Source organism: Chelonia mydas, chromosome 4 (genome assembly GCF_015237465.2).
Source record: "Chelonia mydas isolate rCheMyd1 chromosome 4, rCheMyd1.pri.v2, whole genome shotgun sequence".
Lineage (NCBI taxonomy): Eukaryota > Metazoa > Chordata > Testudines > Cheloniidae > Chelonia > Chelonia mydas.
Window position 1 is genome coordinate 134,275,961 of NC_057852.1, and position 21,794 is coordinate 134,297,754.

General features: G+C 50.6%; 1 protein-coding gene across 2 annotated transcripts in view; it reads right to left on the reverse strand.

Annotated features, from left to right (window-relative positions):
* LZTS3 (leucine zipper tumor suppressor family member 3) overlaps positions 1–21,020 on the reverse strand; it is a 131,475-nt gene extending 110,455 nt beyond the window's left edge. For both annotated transcript variants that reach the window (XM_037898347.2, XM_043544908.1), the window contains exon 1: positions 20,799–21,020. The gene's annotated coding sequence lies outside the window, so the exon portion shown is untranslated. The remainder of the gene's footprint in view (positions 1–20,798) is intronic.
* Positions 21,021–21,794: the final 774 nt, after the last annotated feature.

Consider the following 21,794-nt stretch of genomic DNA (forward strand, 5'->3'; position numbering starts at 1 on the left):
GCTGGCTGAATTGAGGAGCTTCGGTAAGAGGCCAATTAAAAAAATGGTTTTTATGATTTCACGGGGAATGCGTGAATCGGGTGGAATTTTCAAGGCATCTCAGCGCCCGATTCTTGTTCATCCGAAAGGGAATCAGGCATCTAAATCCCTCTGGCAGCTTGGAGAGCTCAGCCACAGTGTCTTTAAAATGACACATACCTTCTAAACATTCAAAAAGCAGCTCCTCCATTATGTAATGCCAGCGGGGAGCAATGCCTGTTAAACAATCAAATTATGTGCCGGCAATGGGCCCTATTCTTAGCATTTTGCTGTCTCCCTGCGTCCCACATTGCAATATAAAGCAGCAGATTTATAGCAGGCTCAAGGAGTAAATTCTCTAGCTTTCCTCATATGTACCTCTCCGAGACTCCTCCTTACCAATCAACCATTAGCATGCACGACTCATGACAGCAGGAATCACGGGGCCACAAGGTATTCTACCCAGGAGCGGGTTACAGATCTACCCCACAGAGGGAGAAGTCTGATTTTCCCTCCTCACCAACTGTTCTCCTCTTTTCCTCAGTGTCTGCAATGGACCAGACCTCAGTCCCTTTATTTGTGCATAAAATACTGCTTGGTTGCTTGGTTTTTTGTTTGTATGAATTTTAAAGCTAATTGAATGCTCTTGAGAGATGACACATTGCATCTGTTACAGCCTGGCTCCTTAGCTCGAGCTGTGTACTCATGCTCTGGAGGTTGCCAGTTCAATCCCTGGTGTGTTGGCCAAAATGGTGGCTGTCAGACATGTTTCTGCCATTTTGGCCCCACAACAGCTCTTGCCTCTGACCCGGAGGGGTCACCTGTAGGGATGAGAAAGGAGTTCAATCCACAAGCTCTGTTCAGTCGTTGGCCTCTCTCAGTACTGCCAGCCTTACATGTTTAAAAAACATGAGTCAAACTGCAAAAAATCATGAGATTGAAAAAAACAAAACCAAAAAAACCCCCAGCCAATTTCAATGCACTTTGGGTTCTCTGTCTTCTGGCTTCAGAGCCAGTAGAGTGCACCTGGGTCATGCTTTCAGTCTTTTCTCTGCAACCAAGAGGGCTAGAAACTGGATTAAAAAATGACAGCTGAGATTCTCCTCTGTTCACATGACTCCAGGAGCTAGGGCTGTAAGGAAAAAAAAACCTGCTATCCTGAGACTCATGGTAAAAATCACAGCGATTGGTAACACTGCCTTTTGCTGAGACAGCCAACAAAGGAGCCAAGGAGCATCCTCAACAGGGGTGGGTTTGGTCACATGGACGCATTCGACTAGAAATCTGATGGAGAACATTAGCTCATAGGGGCCACTGAACCACCATGCGATAGGAAGGACTCATGTCATGCCTTGGCAAGCCTGGACTGGATTCAGAGAGATGACCCAGAAGAAAAAGACACCGTATCCGATTGCTATTCCCCCAAGCTTGTTGTGGAATCTATTTCACAAGCATTCTCTGATAGATAAGAAATGGCAACACCTCCCTCTCACACATTCCTGAGGATAGGAAGAAAGGAATACCAAGGGAACGGGAGGGTAACTGCTTTTTTAATTCGGTGACTTTCAAAAATACGTGCAGCTTTAACAAGTAACTAACTGTAACTCCCCAATTCAGGTTCTTTAAGTGCTATAGACCAAAACACATACAATAAAATACACGTGGCAAATATCTGAAGTATGCAAACAAAGGGGGAAAAGAATTTATTTATTATTGGTCAATACAGGATAGAACTTTGTCCTTTAATTCACAGCCCCCAAAGTGCTTATAAACATTGAGTTCCGCCTTACAATGCCCTGAAGACATATTTCAGTAACTTCTCCGAAAGACAAAGGTTTTGTTGTTCAGTTGCCAGTGTAGACATAGCCTTAGTTTCATTTTGCAGGTAGGGGAAACTGAGGCACAGGGTGCTTAGTTTACTGGCCCAAGATCACATAGCAAGTCTGTTGTAGGGCCTGCAACAGGAAGCAGGGGCCCCAACGCGCAATCCCCTTTCCTGACCAGAAGATCAATCCCCCCTAAAAGGGAGATCTTCAGCTGGAGTAAAGTGCGGGTAATGCCATTTAAATCAACAGGGCAATGTCAATTTACGCCAACTGAGGATCTAGCCCATTGTGCTCGGCTCTGAGGCCAGCTACTCCAATGACTCTTGAAATCACCTTGGAGGCTCACCTAACGCAAGAGAAAACCAAGTGGCCTCCCTATAAAACACCGGGGCCAGATTCTACTCTCATTTTTAGAGGAATTTCAGAGTAGCAGCCGTGTTAGTCTATATCCGCAAAAAGAAAAGGAGGACTTGTGGCACCTTAGAGACTAACAAATTTATTTGAGCATAAGCTTTCGTGAGCTACAGCTCACTTCATCGGATGCATTCAGTGGAAAATACTGAGTAAACCCAGAGTCCATTCCTTCAGAATTCGGACCTGAACAAGGGGAAGAAATTCCCAGTGAAGCCAAGGAATGCTCGCCCTTGGGTCCTTCCCGCGATGCCAGGGAGAGGAAACCATGGTTAAAAATAGCAGGAAAATGGGACTGAGGTATCCCTTAGAACCAGTTTAGCCTTATTTTACTTAGCAGTAAGGAATAGGCCTACGTCCTGTAAGACACTGGCTTAAGCAAGTTACCATAAGCGAAGCATAGGCCTATGACCCTGAGCACAGATAAAGTGGCCCAGCACCCACCCTAGATTTTGGGGAACTGGGAATAACTTGCTTACGAGGCAAGTTGGCATAAAAATCAAACTAAGCAACCGCTGGAATATTGAACCAATACTAAACTTGGATATTTTAGGATAGGATTGTTGGCAGATGCCTCACCACCAACTTGCTTTAGCAATATGGTAATGAGTAAACAGGCATTAATACGTTAGCCTATCAGGTAAAGGCACTCCAGTATTATGAGGGTGAGGAAGTTGGATATGGACAGAGGAAGTGGGGTGTTTGTATGAATATTCATGGTGATTCCCAGGCCCTATAGAAGCAAGAACCCAGATGAAGAAGCTAGCTAGCCCTCCATTCTTCAATATTTTAGTTCTATAATCTATCACCTATCTTCACGCACTGGGGATCTGGACCATCAGACCCATTTGGCATGCCAGAGATGGGGCTGGTCCTTTGTCTCTTACCACCAGATCTCCAAGAAAGAAGGGGTGAGTAGATGAGTGTATGAGCATATGCTATGCAAGGTATAATAACCTTTAAGATTTCTCTAATTCTCTGTTATTACTATTTGCTGATGTGGTTTGGAGCTTTCTTGGCTCTATTAATTGTATTAATAAAGACGGTTAAGGGGGTATTTTGCCCTCCCTTGCCATACGTCCCGGGGTTCCATACAAGATAGCGAACTTGTCGGTTTTGACTCCGTTGTGTCGGATTCTGGGGCAAGAACCTTAGCACACTCCTCTCACTTGCCGAGTACCAACTGGCATTCATTATAGCCTCAGGCTACACTGGGAAACCCCAGACTGTCAGGGAGACTCAGGGGCAGGACCTGAAAGGATCTTTGTTGTTGCAACTGACCAGATTTCACACGAACAGCCTCCCTGCAACACAGCAAACCCGCAGGAGTGCAGAGGTAAGGCCAGTCTCAACAGAACTACCCAGGGAGGAAGAGAGGAATGCACATCCCCACCAGGCCTGAGGGTATGTAAGTGTGCGGCAGGCTATAAGTGAGACTGGCCCTTTGCCATCTCCGGAGGGTGATGATTTGTTATTTGCATTGTAACAGCTAGCCTGCTCCAGGTCTCACTGTTCAAATATATTGTAAGAGGCTGCCCCTGCCTTGATAACTTTACTTTACGGTCCTGATCCTGCACAGACATACACACATACTTAATGTGTCTTATGTGAATAGTTCTATTGGCTCCAATGCGGCTGCTCAGATAAGGGAGGCGAAGCATGTGTGTGAGAGTTAGCAGGCTCGGGTAACCAGGGTTAAAATCATAGAATATCAGGGTTGGAAGGGACCTCAGGAGGTCATCTAGTCCAACCCCCTGCTCAAAGCAGGACCAATCCCCAACTAAATCATTCCAGCCAGCGCTTTGTCAAGCCTGACCTTAAAAATCTCAAAGGAAGGAGATTCCACCACCTCCTTAGGTAACGCATTCCAGTGCTTCACCACCCTCCTAGTGAAAAAGTTTTTCCTAAAATCCAACCTAAACCTCCCCCACTGCAACTTGAGACCATTACTCCTTGTTCTGTCATTTGCTACCACTGAGAACAGTCTAGAGCCATCCTCTTTGGAACCCCCTTTCAGGTAGTTGAAAGCAGCTATCAAATCCCCCCTCATTCTTCTTTTCCGCAGACTAAACAATCCCAGTTCCCTCAGCCTCTCCTCATAAGTCATGTGTTCCAGTCCCCTAATCATTTTTGTTGCCCTCCGCTGGACGTTTTCCAATTTTTCCACATCCTTCTTGTAGTGTGGGGGCTAAAACTGGACACAGTACAGCCCAAAATGCCATTGGCCTTCTTGGCAACAAGGACACACTGTTGACTCATAATGCCATCCTGCAAACACTGATTCACATTGAGGAACTTCATTCACACAAGTAGCCGCATGGAACCTCTCCCCCAGCGTCAAGCTATGTAGGATCAACAGTGTTTGCAGGAGTGGTTCCTAATCCTGTTAGAAGGTCTTTGGCGGCAGCAAGAAGAAGCAGCAGTGTCTCACATGCTCACAGGAGTTCGAAATTTAATGACAGCCAAAACAAAACCAAAATAATCCAGATCACTAACAGATGCAGAAATGACATATTTGATCACTGCACTATTTAATAAACATTCATCTCCTAATATTTTGTTTTCAAACATCAACAAATTTCAATGCCTTGCAAAATTCCTTATGAGACACGTTAGCACACACATGCACATGCTTAGTAGGCCTCCAGATGCTCGTTGGGGCCCCCATTCAGGAGAGCACTCAAGCACATATTTAAAGTTAAGCACATGCTTAAGTCCCATTGAAATCAAGCATGTTCTCAAGTGCTTTCCCTGAATCAGGACCTAAAAGTGGACCCAGAACACTCTCTCCATGTTAGGTTTTTGGGGCAGCGACGGTGTTTCATGATATGTTTGTACAGCTCCGAGCACAATGGGAGCCTGATCCCTAACGTGGGCACCCTGGGGCTACTGTGATACAAGTATTGAACAGCATCACTATGGCGCCCATCATCATGAAACCTGGGATGTTAATTAACAACAGAACTTCCCCCCCCCCTTTCTGTAGAGAGAGATTTCAAGGAGATATTTGCCAGTTCCACATGTCATTAAACCCTGTGCAGGGGACCCAACACCAGGTCTGTCTATAACTTAAGTCTCACTTAAGCCCTCAAAATAGTCCTGACGTGGGAGCTAAGGGTACATCTACAGTGAAACAAAAGACCTGCAGCATGGCCGTGGCTGGCCCATGTCAACTGAGGGGCTTGAGGGGCTCCGGTTGTGGGGATAAAGATTGCTTCAGGCTTGGGCTCTAGCCCAAGATCGGAGGCCCTGGGAGGGAGGAAAGTCCCAGAGCTCAGCTTCCAGCCCAAACCTGAACGTCTGCACAGGAATTTTGCAGCCCAAGCCCTCCAAGCCTGACTCAGCTGACCTGGGCCAGCCATGGGCATTCAGTTGCTGTGTAGACATACCCTAAGTGGCCCTTGCACATGGGTGAGTTTCACTTGCCAACCCTAGTTTTAGTCATGCCAGTGGGACTGCACTCTTACAGTAAGCAGGATTTGGCTCACGCGTTGTAAAGGATTTTGAGATCCTTTGTACCTTTAAGTCCACGTATGCCCAGGTAGTCTATTATACCTGTATTTATTTTAAAGGAAATGTAACAGGACTCCTTGGCACTTGTTCAGATACACAGATCTTCTGGGAAGGGTCAGCAAAATGCTCTGGAAGAGCACAGAAATAGTTTCTACAGGTACCTAGAGGCAATAGTTAGTCTCCATGGCTGGCACTCGTCATTCTGGGATAGGACGACAGGACCACACATCAAGACAGTGGGTGAGAAGAGGACTGTGATGAGGCACTGTGAATGTTGCTGGGTACTCGGCAGTTTTGAAAATCAGACCAGTTATTTAGGCATCTAAATATGAATTTAGGAGCTTGACTTCAGTCATCTATATGTCAAAGCCTGGGCCCCCAACAAAAATGTACTGAATTTGCAAATGAGCCTGGATAATGCCTTAATAATTTTCCTCCACCGGGGACACTTTACTCTTCCCCTACAGCCCGCATTAGTAGCAACTTAACGGAAGTCGACTCAAAATAACCACCAGCAACTCTCTCACCAAACAGAACTCTACACACTTGCAGGGAGATCACCTTATGCACAACTGGGTGAAATTCTGAGGTGATCCAAGCTGATGGACCAATTTGAAATTTTGTGCTTGGATCTCTTCAAAGTGATGCAAAGTAAAACCTTCACACTTGGCTTGTTTGGAAGATTTCAGAGACTTGAAAAAAATCAAGTCACAGTAGAAGAAAGTTGGTTTTCAGTCATTTTAAAGATATGAGTTTTGAAAGTTGCCAATTTGGGCCATACATGGTAGGATTTTCCTCAGAGGTATAAGAAATTCCAGTTTCTATCATATTTTATAAATTGTAGTGTTTAACAGATGTATATACAGAGAGAACACAGGTTAAAGGCACTAGAGAACAGAGTTAAGGATGCACATCCAACCTTAACTCTGCCCTCCTAAGTATGCAATTTCTCAGATATTTTGGCATGAGGGGCCACAGAGGAACCTGGAGAACCAGAATCCAAATGTTGCATTAACAACAGCTCTACTTTAAAGGAGGATGCTTTTCTTGCCACCAAGCATCATCTGCTAATGTTTTGACTCCTGCCTCACCTAAAGTTTGGTCTCCTGCCTATAACCCTGTCTTGATTGCTTGTAAAAGTGCAGAGTCTCAAAAGTGCCTGGGTCACCCTGGCTGCCTCTAGGAACCAGTGAGAACCCCTAGGAACCTGTGTCACCTCTCAACCCTGGTATTAACAGCAAATCAGCTCTGACCTTCAGCACAGGAGGCTGGCAAAGCATGAGCAAGTCAGCTAAAGAACTGCTTCCTAGTCTAACAGGTGGGCAATCCCCCTGGTACCACTCCTTGGCTATGTCTCCTCTACTCCCCAAAGAACACACCACATCCTTGGCTGCCAGTGACAGCCCTTTGGAAATCTACAGTACTGCTCCCTCCAGGGAGAAATCCAAACGCTCGGTGCATCTGGGCCCTGACTTACCCCTGCGTTGGGGCCAGAGTGAGAGCAGCGATGGGGAGGTGACATGTGCCTCTTTTGTCAAGGGCTTGCTGGGGCCGGGTCAACACCTGGCATGGACTAGGGCAGAACTAGCTTAGACCCTCTTGCTATGGTCACTGTGACCTCCCCCTGGCTGCAGGGGTGCTGAATGGCCGTGGCACCGGTCTGCCCAGGAATGGCCCCTTTTTCTGGGGCCAGCCCAGCATCCTGGTTGGTTTTACAGGATCAGATGTGACGGCTTGAGTTTTAGGTCACCCCTGCAACTGCCAGCCGCCGGCCAGCCGAGCTGGTGAAACTGTCAGCATGCGCTTTTCTGGCTCCATCCCCCACCAAGCCTGCCACGTTACAGGCATGCCCAGCCCCTCTCCAGAGGGCAGGGTAACCAGATGCCCCAGACAACAGGGAATCTCTCGTGCTGTCCCAGCCTCCCAAAAGCCATTCTGCTCTCCCCTCCTGCCCTGGAGGGTGCAAACCTGCTTCAGAGCCACTCCTGGCCCTGCTGCACTACTGAAGGAAAGGCAAGGACCCTCTTCCCTCCCCCAGAGCTGCTAAAACCCACCCATGTGCACCCCCCTGATTCCCCACCTCTCGGCAACCCAGCTCCTGCTTTGAAAATCCGCTCGCCCTTGCCTGGAAGGGGCCACGGCTGCATGGCTCCGAGAGGGCTTCCGTGGGGGTTGGGAGCTGCCTGCTTGACGAAGCCTGCCTGGCTTCTCTGCCCTGGGTTACTCCCTGCCCTGCACTCGGGGAGCTGCGCGGGCGGATCGCTCGGGATTGCCACCTCCTGCTCTGGAGCGATTCTCCCATCGGGGCCCCAGCACTGCACCACGGCTGGCCTGGCAGAACGTGCATGGCCGCAGACCAGTGAACAATGACCGCGTCAGCATGCAGAATTCCCAGCCTCTTAGTCTCCGTGCGAGCATCTCCTGTGGCGAACAGGGCCGGAGGAGAAGGAGAGCAAAGCGCAGCACTCCGGTTACAGAAGCAGGAGGTGAGGCATGCTCTAAAGGCTCATCAATCTGACACACACATTCCCCCAGCTATTCACCAGCGCCTTTGCTGCCCTCTGGGTCCTCCAATCCCCCAGCACAGTGACTAGCCAGCTTCTGTAAGGCCGCCTGGGTCTGCCAAACCCACAGCCCTGTAAAGGAGAGCACGAATACTACAGATAAAGGGGCTTCTGGTTAAAGGTCTCAGGAGATCTGAGTTCCTTTCCCTGCTCCGCCACTGACTCCCTGTGAGACCATGGACAAGTCACTTAGTCTCGGTGTGCCTCAGTTCCCCATCTGTACAATGGGGATAACAGCACATCCTTCTCCTAGCCGGTGGACGTCTCGTCTGTTTAGACTGTAAGCTCTATGGAGTAAGGAGCCTCTCTTGCTACGTGGCTATACAGTGCTCAGCAACCAGGGCGCCTGCTCTCAGTTATGGCCGCTCGGAGCTCTTGTCACGAAACAGATCACTGCAGCACTGGAAATCCTAAAACAGAGAGGAGAGGAACCAGGCTGGCTGGTGCTCAGTCAAGAGATCTTTGTGCTGCTCTCTTGCACCGCCTCGTGTGGCAATTGCTCTCCCTCCAGCGCACCTCGGCAGCAGAGACACGGGACCCCTTTGCTGGATGCTGCTTGCAGCTGTCAGTGGCTGCCTGTCCTCCACAGCGTTCCCTTATGGCCAGGGGGGCCCTGCCTCAATTTCCCTCTCAGGTCCCTGGCGTTAATCCAGAAAGGCTTTCTTGGAGCTCAGAAGATCCCTGCCTGGGGCTGGTTTAACAACAAACACTTCAGAACAATCCTCAAAATCCCAAAGTAAAGTCCAGCACCACAATACTCACTCTCTGCCAGTCCTGGGACTTTTCATCAGTCAAGCAGCCACCCTCAGGCCTTTCTACCTGGAGTCCTTCCTTCCTCCCAGGAGAGGATCCAGCACTTTCCTGGGTTGTCCTCTCTCCGGTTCAGAGAGGGCAGCAGGCAGATCCCCTCTGCTGCTCTCTTGACAGCTCGGGATCTCCTGCAGGACCCTCCCTCACTCTGCAGCCCTGAGCTGCCTTCTCCAGGCCTGCGCTGAAGTTTCTCTCCCCCTCTCTCACTGATCCCAGCGGTCTGAACCCAGGACCCATTTCATCTTGCCTACCCAGGGAGGTGAATTCTCAATGTCGCTTTTCCCTTTAAAAGCACAGCCATGCCGTGACACTGCCCACACGCAGTGGGGCTTTCCCATTAGCAATGCTTAGAAATTAACCAGGAGGGCAGGAGCCCAATCTGCTGAAGACGGTACTGCTTGAACACTACTCGGCACTCGGGGCACTGGAGAGGTCAAGCTCAGGGGTTAATCTGTCCTGGGATTCCCCTGCTACAGCTCTTTGGTTTTGAAGTCTTTTTGTTGTAATATTGTGACTTTTAGGTCTGTAATCGAGTGACCAGACTACAACGGGAGACTGCTGAATTGGAATTAATTTGCAAACTGGATACAATTAACTTAGGCTTGAATAAAGACTGGGAGTGGAGGTGTCATTACACAAAGTAAAACTATTTCCCCATGGTTATTCCCCCTCCCCCCCCCCCCCCCCCCCCCCCGCCACCTTCCCTCACAAGTTCTTGTCAACTGCTGGAAATGGCCCACCTTGATTATCACTACAAAAGGTCTCTCCCCCCCCTCCCCCCGCCCCGCGCTTTCCTGCTGGTAATAGCTCACCTTCCCTGATCACTCTTGTTACAGTGTGTATGGTAACACCCAGTGTTTCATGTTCTCTGTGTATATAAATCTCCCCACTGTATTTTCCACTGAATGCATCTGATGAGGTGAGCTGTAGCTCACGAAAGCTCATGCTCAAATAAATTGGTTAGTCTCTAAGGTGCCACAAGTCCTCCTGTTCTTTTTGCGGATCCAGAGTAACATGGCTGCTGCTCTGACACCTGCTACAGCCGTGATGCAGCAAGGCAGGCAGGGCTGGGAAAGCGTGTGGTTCCTGTAATCTCACCCCCACCGGGAATCTTTGCACAGCGCTCCCACGAGAGTCCTTTGCATTCTCCTGTGGAAGGACAGATGCTGTGGGAAGCCTGAAGGAGCCGAAGAGAAGGTTTCTGTGCGGTAGCGGATTCAAGAGCGCCTGTCTTCGACCACTTGTCTGTCCCTAACAGGAAGATAGATACTGACTGGGGGAGTTTGTGCCCAGCCCATAGCCGGTGCAACTGCACCAAATCCAGTGGAGATCCACCAGGGATGAGTTTGGCCCAGTAACTCAAAGAAGTGGCTGGCTCATTCCAGTCCACCAGGGGCAACCAATAGTGAAAATAACCAAAGATTTCGCACCCCTCTCAGAAACGCCATAGTGGGCCAGATCCAGACTCCCTGGGATGGAGCGACTCCTGATTTGCACCAGTGAGAGACCAGATTCAGGTCCAACAGGTCTAAAGCCACGTGGGATGGGCCGACTGCCAGCAGTGACTGTAAAGTCTAAGCCCCGGAGAGGGACCCATTGGCTCCTGGAGAGCCGGCTTCCCCTCCTCCCGCACAGACATGCTCTTTGCGAATGCGGCTTCTCAAAGGCAACAGTCACATCTCCTTGCAGGGCTCCCCACACGCCCTGCGTTGAAGGGAAGGGGGTCAGAGGAAATGTCACAGCTCAAGGAACCATGCCTGAATGGTGGAGCGGAGCGGACTATGGTGAAGCAGCTGGATGGTGATGAAAGCAACTTGCCTGGTGCAAAAATCCAAAACCTGCAGAGAACCACCTTCTGGAAGACAAAACGCCCTGCTCCAGCAGCCAGAGATTAGTATTAGACAGCCAAGAATCCACCATCTGGGCATCCACAGGCCAGTGTGCTCTCCACAGCTGCCTCCTCCCCACTGTGTTTACAAGCGCACCGACTTGTTTGCGGATGCAACACCTGTCCCCTTGTTGCAAATGAGCATGCCAGTATTTTCAGACAGGCTATGGAGCTGCTCTGTAGCATCCAATCGGAGTTGCAGTTTATATTGAAATCCCCTGATGTTAAGCCCTGTGGAAGTATTCATCATCCCTGAGGAGAAGGACGGTCTTTGGATAAGGTACTGACCGGGGATTCAGGAGATGCGAGTTCAATTCCCAGCTCTGCAACAGACTTCCTGGATGTCCCTGGGCAAGTCCCTCTGTGCCTCACTTCACCATTTATAAAATGTGGCTAATGGTACTTCCTTTCTACTATTTGATTTTGATTGCATGGTCTCCAGGGCCGTACTCTCTTACTGTATGTCTTTCTGTACAGTGCCTGGCACAATGGAGTCCTGCTCTCAGTTGGGGTCCCTAGGTGCTAATATAATACACTTGATAAAACATCCCTGTGAGTTCTACCTGTTTTACAGAGTAGGCAGCTGAAATACAGAGTAGTTTAGATGAGAGACGGTGGCAGAACCAGGGGCACGAGTCAAAATGACTAGCTGCCTGCTCTAACCACTAGACAAGACTAGACCCAAATGTCATGAATACTTCCTGCAGTGTTCCATCCTGCTTGGATGCTATCAGATGTGGAGTGGAGCATGGTGGAACACACCAATGGACTGCAGAATAGAAGGCCCCAACTGGAGGAGGGATCTCCCACTGCCTGGAAATTCATTTACCATTTGTACTATATTCCCAATCAGGAATCAGGGACCCATTGTGCTAGGCACTGTACAAAATGTGCAATAAAAGACTGTTCCTGTCCCAAAGAGCTTGCAACCCTATCATGTGGCAAGAGACAAGGGGTTCCAACAACAACAGTGGGGTGGGGTAGGGGGGCAAGGCAATAGTGACACTAATCTGGAGAACTCTGCAACAGGAAATCCCTACTACTTGACCTATAGGAGAATCTCCTAGCAGTACAGGGCCTGTGACACACAGAGTCCAGCGCTTCTGAGTCTATCCAACAGAGTACAGCAGCAGCATACACATACATGCTAGCCAGTTCACTACAATATGAAATTGCGTCTACTGCATCAGGGCTTCTTCTATTACCTCTCTTACAAAACTAAAGCCATTCCTAGTGGTTTATACCCCAGCAGATAAGGATCTTGTAGAGGTTGATCTGTTTGCATCACCAGCTGCATGGAACCAATTTCCACCGGCTTTCACTAGGTGACGGACACAAAAGAGAAGAAATTGCTGATCCTTGTTTTTCCTGGCTTGGATCATTATTTCTGCTGTTTTGATTCCACAGGAAAACATGTCACTGGGCCACGTACCAATGGAACTGGGTAATTCATGACACATCTAGTTAAAAGCTTCTAGCATTACCTAAACTGGCTTTGGCGCTGCCAAATAATTTCGCCAGCTAATAAATATTTGTAAGATTGTTTGTGGGAAGAGCAGAGTGTGTTAATAATAAGATCACATTTCTTCCCAGTTGGGTACAAAGTAAGACAAAGGGGCTCTGTTCTATCAGTGACAGAATTACTTCAGATCTGCACCAGCGTAATCAAGATCAGGATTTGGCTCCGAGAATCTAAAAGAAGCCGGGGCTACTTATCTGTTCATACACTGCTGGCCTGTACTGTCAGCAAGAGTAGCGAGAGCTTTATCTTTGCCCCAGTGAATCTCAAATGCACAGTGCAGTTCAGACTACCTGCCAGCATCTGCTAGAAGCAGCCTTGGGGAGTTGCCCTGTTGAAGTGAAACAGAGGTCGGCTCTTTGGCGGTGAAGCTCAGTTTAGCTATCGAAGACAGTATGATGAACCTGTGGCTGCATCTCTACAGGCATCCTGGTTTTAAGCGCTACTGCACACATGCTTCATGAGATGTGCAACCCAAAGCATTCCGCTCCAGCGATTCAGGACCCTGCTACTTGAGCTAAGAGAGGTCCTTGAGTAGCTAGGAGTAATACTGGGGTAATAGATTCCTTGCAGGCCTCCACACACTGGAGGGCAATGCAGATTAGATTTGACCTTCCATCCAATGGAGAGCCCTGGGGCACATGAAAGCTGTGATCAGCCTTTGTAAGAAAATTCAGTCTTATTCTCCACCCGTAGTCCCAGAGCCATGCCTTTCCCCCCCATCTGCTATTCCAGAGGGTCTCGAGCTGTGGTCCATAGACCAGGAAATGCTGGCGGGCCAAAAGGTGCTAATGTCCTTTTTATATGCTGCTTCATCACATTAAAAGACAACTAAAAATATCTCCTTTTCCTACACGGTGTTGCCAACTCTTGCAACTTAATCAGGAGCCTCACGATTTTTAGCGTTTTTCTGGAAGCCCCAGCGGTTTGCATGCACTAGCAGGATTCCACGTCAGCTTTCATTTAAGAAAGAGATAGCCACAAGGGCGAGTAACTGCAGAAAAAAAAGCTCGAAAACACAGGCAAGCAAGCACATCCTAAAGGCGGGGGGAAAGAAAGGGGGAAAAATGGGCAAAGAAAAGGCCAACCTTTCTGACTGAAGACGATCTCATGAGTGTGGGGATACGGACTCACAATTATTAAACCTGCTTCCATGTGAGAAATTATTGGGATTGGGTCAGGGATGTTATTTGATCTCAAGAGGGGGGAGTTGGTCTACTAAGCATTCTCTCTAGTAAGACGGGCTCCATGCTAGGAAAGAGTTTGTGAATCATTCTGTCCTATTCCACTGAGATAGAAACACTAATGGATATCAGCCACTCTCCTCCGTAATTTGTTGGGAGTCCTGCTATCCTCTCTCAGTGACCATTCAGCTGTACTGAAATCTTTCGTCATCTTGCAACACCTTCCACAGTACATGTGCTCGGATTCTCAGTAGAAGTTTCTGCGGGGGAGCATGATCGAATTGCAGACATTGAAAACTCAAGGTAGGATCTGGGAGTTGAGTTGTGTTTTTCCTGGTGTTAGATTTAGATGGCAGAATTCAGTCCAACAAGTTACCAGGGCGTTCTACACCCTCCTTTGTATTCAGAAGGCCTAAGAACCATCCGGGATAGCTTTTTGGAAGGTCTGGTGGGTTTGGAAGAGAGATCTGGGGAGGGGAATGAAGGAAGGCTGGCATCCCTAAGGGGCAGAGTTAAGGGTATGGTGTGTGGCCTTTGGGGTGCTGTTGCTGCAGTGGTATGGACTCTTATGTGGGTTAATTTTTCATTTCTTTGCTTTTGTCTCAGGTATGGTGTGTGTCTCAACCTTTACTGCTGCATCACAAACTGGCGTGGATATAACACACACACACACACACAAAATCATTTCACCTACCACCAAAAATGCAGCCATTTCTGGGGTGGAACACGGCAGCTGTGTAACTGCACACAGCAGCTCTAGGTCATACAGAGGCCAAGAGGAGAAGAATGCCGCATCCCACTGAAACTGTGGGAAGGGATTCCAGGAGGCAGAATGGAAAAACCCAGAGTGGCCATGCCGATAGCCTACCCTTGCAACGTATCCCTGGGGAGTCTGGATGTCCATTAGGCTTTCATTCCCCAGCTCACCCAGCCATCAGCAAGAGGTCACTGCGAGGGGCACGGCCCCTCGAGCACAATGCCAGCTGTGCTGCAGCTTCACAGACAGAGGGAAGAGCACCACCGAGCGAACCGCCCAGACCACTTCCGGCAGCACCTGGATTTCCCCTTAGAAGACCCCCAACCTGCCACCGAGCGGGCCTGACACAGCAAGCAGGATACGAAGCCATCTGATCAAACGAATGTTCCCCTAGTCGCGGAGGGGCACTGAAGATCCACGGCCGTAATCCTCCCTTTAAGGCTTGTCATGTTCACTTTCCAGGGAGCATCGGGGTCAACATGGATGGAGCTAAATGGAGAAAATCCCTTTCCTAAACGGCCTCACACGAGAAGCCCACCGAACACTGATCAGTTCAGCATCGCTGGGATACCTTTGCTTTCCTTCTCCTGGAGCACCGAGCCACGACCGCCACAGCTAGGGCAATAATCTGTTCATCTGCATCTAAAATTCCCCACCGAAAGCTCCTCTGAGCACCGCAGGGGATCTGACGGCTCTTTGCTGCCAGCAGTCTCTCAGCTACACGCAACAGACAGGCCTCATCCTACAAGGTGCTGAATTGCTTCCGGACTCAGGGCCGCTTTAACTTGCGCCCAGCTGCCTGCGGCCCCACGAGGCCATTTCATCAACTAGCCAGAGTGCAAGGGAAAGCCCTAGCCACGTCCACTGTACTAGAGCGCCAGCAACATGGGGCTGCTTTGGCCAGCTCTAGGCTACCCAGGGATTCTCCTGCCCCCAGGGGGATTGCCTGGGAGCTGGTTAAGCCAGCGGAAGCTCTAAGAAGATGGAGCGGAGTGGGGCCGAACTCTGGGCCCTGAACACTCGCTGACTTGAGGGCAAACAGCTTGTAATGCAGCCCTGCGTTCAAGGAGCAAGAGCAGGGACTCCAGGGCTCTAGTCCCAGCTTTGAGACCCAAACGGCTTTGATTCATAGATCCAGAAGGGACCAGTGTGCTCATCTCATCTGCTGTATAACACAGGTCAGAGAACTCCCCAAAACAATGCCTAGAGCAGATCTCTTAGGAAAACCATCCAGTCTTGATTTAAACATTGCCAGTGATGGGAAAGTCACCACAATCCTTGGCAAACTGACCACTGGAACAATTACCTTCAGTGTTAAAAAAAATTGCACCTAAATTTCCCGTCTGAATTTGCCTGGAGCAGAGCCAAACTGGCTGGGTTTGGCCCTATGGGTCCCAGAGCAAGTATAGCATCTCAGATCCTTACCTGTCTGCTTTGTGACCTGGGGGACAAGTCATTTCACTGCTCCAGGCCTCAGTTTACCCTCAGAGATGTGAGAGAATTGAAGGGACCCCAACCCAGAATTTACACTTCCCACCGAGAAATCCAATGTGTATGTGGCGTGGGGAGAGCTCGGGGGTTTGCGGGAGATCTCATTTTAGTTTAATCATTTGGGGCAGGGGCACCCAGAGTCTCAGAGATGTGCCCCTTTTCATATTTTGGACACATCTGTTATTAAAATTTACCTGCTATTGTGCCAAGTAACAAACAGGATGACTGTAACGGAGCATGATTAGAGGGGAAAAAATATCCCTCTCTTCCCCCCCCCCACCCCATTTATTTCCTGGATGCATTTGACAGCTCTTTGCAAATCGTCAGTGTCTGTGCTTCCCCTCAAGAGTCCGTGCCCCTTTCTCCTCCTATTAAAACCGGTAAAATGTCACCCCTTCTAACAGCTCCAATGGTGCAGTTTCAACCCTGGTCTTTCCCTGTCGTGAAGTTGCTCAGTTTAGAAGTTCTCAGCCCCTTTTCCCTGGGATGTTCAAACCACCTGCATTTCGCACCCCCTCCTCCTTGGAGTTTGCAAGCCACGGACCCACTCCTGCAGTCCCAACTCACGGCAAGAGGGCTGCAGGATTGGACCCTGGGATGGTGACATCCCCCTGGAGAACCAGGTCTCTCTAGCAGTTCTATCAAGGCCAGATCCCCCAACCCAGCAGAACTCCCCTCAGGAGGTCACTCCGTTTTCCCCTCAACGCCATTCTGGGATATCCCCACCCACAACAGAACAAGCCATGTGACTCCGTCCCAGCAGATCCCAGGGTTCTGCAGTAAATAAGAGCTTGTGATGCTGTACTAGCTTCTGTGGCCCTTAGAGCCAGCTCCGCTCCAAGCCTCACTTCCAGGGTTCTCTTGGTTATGGGGGCCCATGGGACTGTCCTCACAGGGGGCTTCCTTAGCATGGAGACGCCGTAAAAAGCCCTCTCAGGATCATTGCCACAAGGCCCCGTGAGGGTGGGATGAAGAGTGTACAATGTGTCCAGCCTCACCCTCAGAACTGCCCATTCTCCACCCTGGGCTTCCCTTGTCTTTGCTCCTCTCCCCTGCCCACACCCAGACCATACAAAGAGATCCCTTTGTGGAGTCCCAGGAAGCGGAGGGCAGTGGTAAGGCCTCCCCCCACATATGGTCCCCTCCATATGCTGTTCCACACCCTTGGGCTTCACGGTATTCACAGGGACAGAACTCAGATCCACTTGAGCTAAAGGGGAATCTCTGCTAACAATCAGCAAGATAGGGCCTTGGATAAAGTGAGCAATTCCAAGTTCATCCATTAGGGGGCAGGTACCCACTAGCTTGTTTGTTGCATGATGATTTTTATCTGGCCAGTCTTAAAATTAAACATCCACTTTCAACTATCAAAGTTATAGTTACTCCCCTCCAATTACTCTGAATAATGCCTATTTCTAATCTAGCACCTTTTATCAGTAAGTCTCAAAGTGCTTCATAATCTTAATGTATTTATCTTCATAACACCCTTGTGAAGTAGGGCACTGCTATCACCCCCTTTTACAGATGGGGAAACTGAGGCTCGGGAAGGCTAAGTGACTTGCTGATGGTCAAACAGGAAGTCCATGGCAGAGCAGGGAATTGAACCCCTCTCTCCCACACCCTTAGCAAGTTTCCTAACCTCTGGACCATTGAACCAGGTCTCTCCACCTGGATAATGTATTTGTGAATTTACAGGGCCTACCAGAGAAAGAAAACATATGAGCCCTATCCAGCATGCCTCGTTGACATGAGTAAACCTTTCCTTACCCAAATAGGAGCCCTGGTGTCACTGATGAAGAATTACTCATGTGTAAGAGGGTTGCAGGACCATGGCCTATAACTGTACCCTCTGTTTTCCAAAGAACGGTCTTCAAATGTTTCAAGGAAATAATTCCACAAGTAAGCTGAACTCAGATGATATTGTCGCATTCTATATAGGGGCATGTGAAATCATATCGCCACTAGCACTGTGCGCATATATAAACAAGCAACAACACTACGCTGCATACACAATTCTCCCCCTGGGGAGAGGACAAGAGAGAGAATGAACCACATGTGACAGATGTTAGTCACATCGCTTAATGCGCTCCTGGAAGGTCCTCAGATACCATAGTGATGAGCGCAGAAGGAGAACCTACATAGAACAGACGAGCTGAAATATCGACACCATTCCACTGCTTGGCGGGGAGTCGATCGTCCTTTTATTAACAAATATTTGATACCACCTTCCATCTGCAGATCTCAAAAGCAAGTATTAATTACAATGCCTAGTGCAATGGGTCCCTGATCCTTGAGTGAAGCCTCTAGAGATTTCTGTACTACAAACAAATAGTAACGTTACACCCAGAAGAGGTAGGTAAGTATTTTATGGATGGTGAAACTGAGGCACAGAAAGGCAAAGTGACTTACTTAAGGTCATACAGTGAGTCAATGGCGGAGCTAGGAATAGAGCCCAGGAGCTCTGATGCCCAGGCCCTTGCTCAAATTTAGCTCAGTTACTCCCAGTGTTAAATAAAATACATTGCTAGCATAATCCCTCCCGCCCTCAATTAAAGGGGCCATAGGATTCTGTGTAAATACAGAATAGCCCCATTTGCTGAGATCAGGATCTGGAACACAACCTGCCTGTTCTCATTTATCTACTTATAACATAGGGTAAAACCCCCCACCCCAGGCTGTAAGTGGCCCACGATGATGGAAGACACACCTAGCATACACCCCAAAAATGGCAATCGTACACTATTCTCACAGCCCTCTTTCCTCGGGATCGTCAACAGCCCTAAATGCAGGATCCTAAAGGCAGGATATTCGTAAGTGTCAAGGATTCTTTCAACTTAACAGCTCAAGATTTGCACCTATCAACAGCGTGCGCCCCAGTCGTGGGCTTTTGATCATTTACTAGTCAGTGACAGCATGCACAGGTCACAGAGCAAGGCTCAGTCCCTGCCTGAAGGAGTTTACAAGCCAGCTGGCCAGACAGACCGTGATCTGTAACTGTAGGAGGCCTTTCCTTGATCTACGCCTGCCCTTATTCAGGCTAGATGGGTAGTTTACCAAAGAGTCTAGCTCCCTTTCTGAATGTACCTTCTGCCCCGTGGCAGGAGAACGTGAGCCACTCAGGATGGTTTAAAAATCGGTCAGGTTTTCCCCTCCCCCACCAAGGCACTGATGCTGGCTATGAGTGGCAGCAAGGTGGTACCAAATCCTGCTTTTGGTGCTTACTACACAAGCCAGCGGTGCTAGATCTGGGGAGATGAGCTGGCTGCAGCAAGCCTGCATATTGACAGGAGTGATCCCCAGCTCCTCTTTCTCTCATAGCCACAGAGATCGCAGGGCTGAAGGCCCTGCCGTCTGGCATTAAGTCGTCGTCCGTCCGTCCTCCCTCCCCCAACTCCCCCCCCCCATCCCATGTGCACTGGGAACGCCAGAAGAGGGGGCTCCCCTCTGCTCATCTGCAGCTGAACCGGGTGCCCCAGCCAGTGCTGACATCATGCAGGGAGCCAGGGGTGGCGTGAAAGCGAGCAGGAGCAAGCCACAGCAGCGCTCGCTTCTCTCTCTGCCTGCTCCCCTGCAGTCAGGCTGCTGCCCTGCTCTCTCCTGGGGAGATCAGCTCTGAAACCAAGCTGGGAACTCATGCCAAGCCCAGCCACCTGCCCATACCAAGCAGAGCAGCGGAGACATGGAAAGCAAGCATCCGCTCGGGGCAGCAACTTATATTTCTTCTCTTTGACACGTAGGGGATAAAGGGGAGGGGAGCTGGAACTAGGGGGTGCAGCCGCAGCAGCACCCCCTGGCTTGAAGCAATAATAGCCATCGAATGCATGGCTCCCATCATCTACAGGGTTTACAGTTTTGTTCAATGGCTTTCAGCAACCCCACTCTACAAATTGTTCCAATGCCCCCATATAGGGCCAGATCCAGAACTCCATGGATTGACCCCAGCTGCGGAGCTCGCTGGTTTCATACAGGACTACGAGGGTGCAGGTGCTCCCATGGTCTATTGGGGTTCCCAGTAGGCAAGGGATTAAAAAACTAGCAGACCCGACACCCAGACTATTAACTGGACTAGTAAGGCAGAGATCAGAGGGGTTTGGGGTCCTCCCCAAATCTATATTCTAGAGCCTTGTTAAATCATCCCTGCTCTGCCGGATTAAAATACCGTATTGCAAAACGAGCAGGCCCTGAGCGCTCCCCCCCCCCCCGTACCCCCCGCTGCTGCTAAAGTCTCACACAGTGCACAAGAGGCAGATGACACAATTCACAGTTAGCGCATGTTAATCACCCGCATGCCAGCATCTCACTTGCTGGACTGAACCCCACTCGTGACATCATCGCAAACACGGACACCAACCACCCCTGACAAGCAGTCCCCCCCCCCCCCCACCCCACACACTTTATATTTTGGGTGGCTGGTTGTTTCCAAATGGGCCCAGCAGAGTAGAAAAAAACAAACCAACCCACGATGTGTTCCCTTAGCCACACACCAACCTTTCGCCAAAGCAGAAACCGCAGCTGGTCCCCAAATCCTCCCCACCCCCCCCCCACCCGCCCGCTCGCCCGCCCCCCCCTTCCAAAGTGTTGGATTTGATGGCTACAACCAGGGTGCTGCCCCATAAATCCATCCCCCCTTATCCCCCCCTTACAGGTTTTCCAAGATGCACCAGATTTGCACCCCCCCCCCCCACGCAATTTTCCTGGATGCACCAGCGACTGTATCGAGGTGCCTTGCCACGGCCAGCCCACCCCTCTCCCCCCAAGGCACCCCCCAAATGCACGCGCGTGGGGGAAAGGTAGGAGCCCCCCCTCCCCCGCCTTACTCTTGGCAGGCAGGCTGCGACGCTCCCTGGATCCGGGCTCCGGACGGGTCACTCCCTCCCTGGCGGAGCAAGGGCCGGACGCGCCGGACCGGCTCGGGGAGCGGCCGCCTCCCACGAACCAATGGACCGCGCTGCGTGCAGGGCGGCAGCCGCTCGGCCGATCCCGGCCGGCCCCCTCGCAGCCCGAGGGGGGTCTCGGCGCCTCTCCCCGCGCGCGGCCGCGCTCCCCCCCTTCCTGCGGCAAAGAGCCGCCAGCCCACCCCCCGCCAGCCCGCAGCCTAACAGAGCCGGGGAGAGGCGCGGAGGGTGGGACGTGCCCTGGCTTCCTCCCTGTAACTCTTCCCTCTCCGGCAAGCCCCGGCCCCCCGCCCCCCAATTAGCCGCGGTCCCTTTTGGCCGCGGATGAACCCCTCCAGCCGCGCGAGGCGTTGGCGTGGGGCGGTGCAGCTGCCGCCTCGAACCGGCAGCGCCCCGGTTCATCCCCCGGGGGCCCAATGCGGTTTAGGGCACGTGACGGGGATGCGGGCGGCCTGGATTCGAATCCTGCCGGCGCCACAGAGGCCCCGGGCAAGTCGCTCCTTCGGGGCGGTCTCGGCTGCCCTGTAAACCCGGCTCTGGGGGACCCAGGCTGGGGGACTTCGTTTCCACTGCTGCATGGTAAACCTGGGCTTTCCAGGTGCTGGAGCCGGGTCTGACACCTCTAGGCTGCAGCTACCCCGACCTTCTGCCCCCAGGCTGCGGCTTGGGCCCTGTCCACCCTGCGAAATGACAAGGCTGGGCCCAGAGTCTCAGCGGGACTGGGGCTCTGCGCCACCCTCCCCCTTCCTTAAGCCCTGTGTGCTTGCTGACCCAAGTTAGACAGATGTGCAGGTGGATGATTGGGGGTGGGTTGGGTGCAAATCTGAGTCCAGGTTCACCATGCTGTGTAGACATACCCTTAGCACTCAGTTTTTATTTAGGAGCCTACAAATGCGGATAGGCACCCAGCGGGATCTT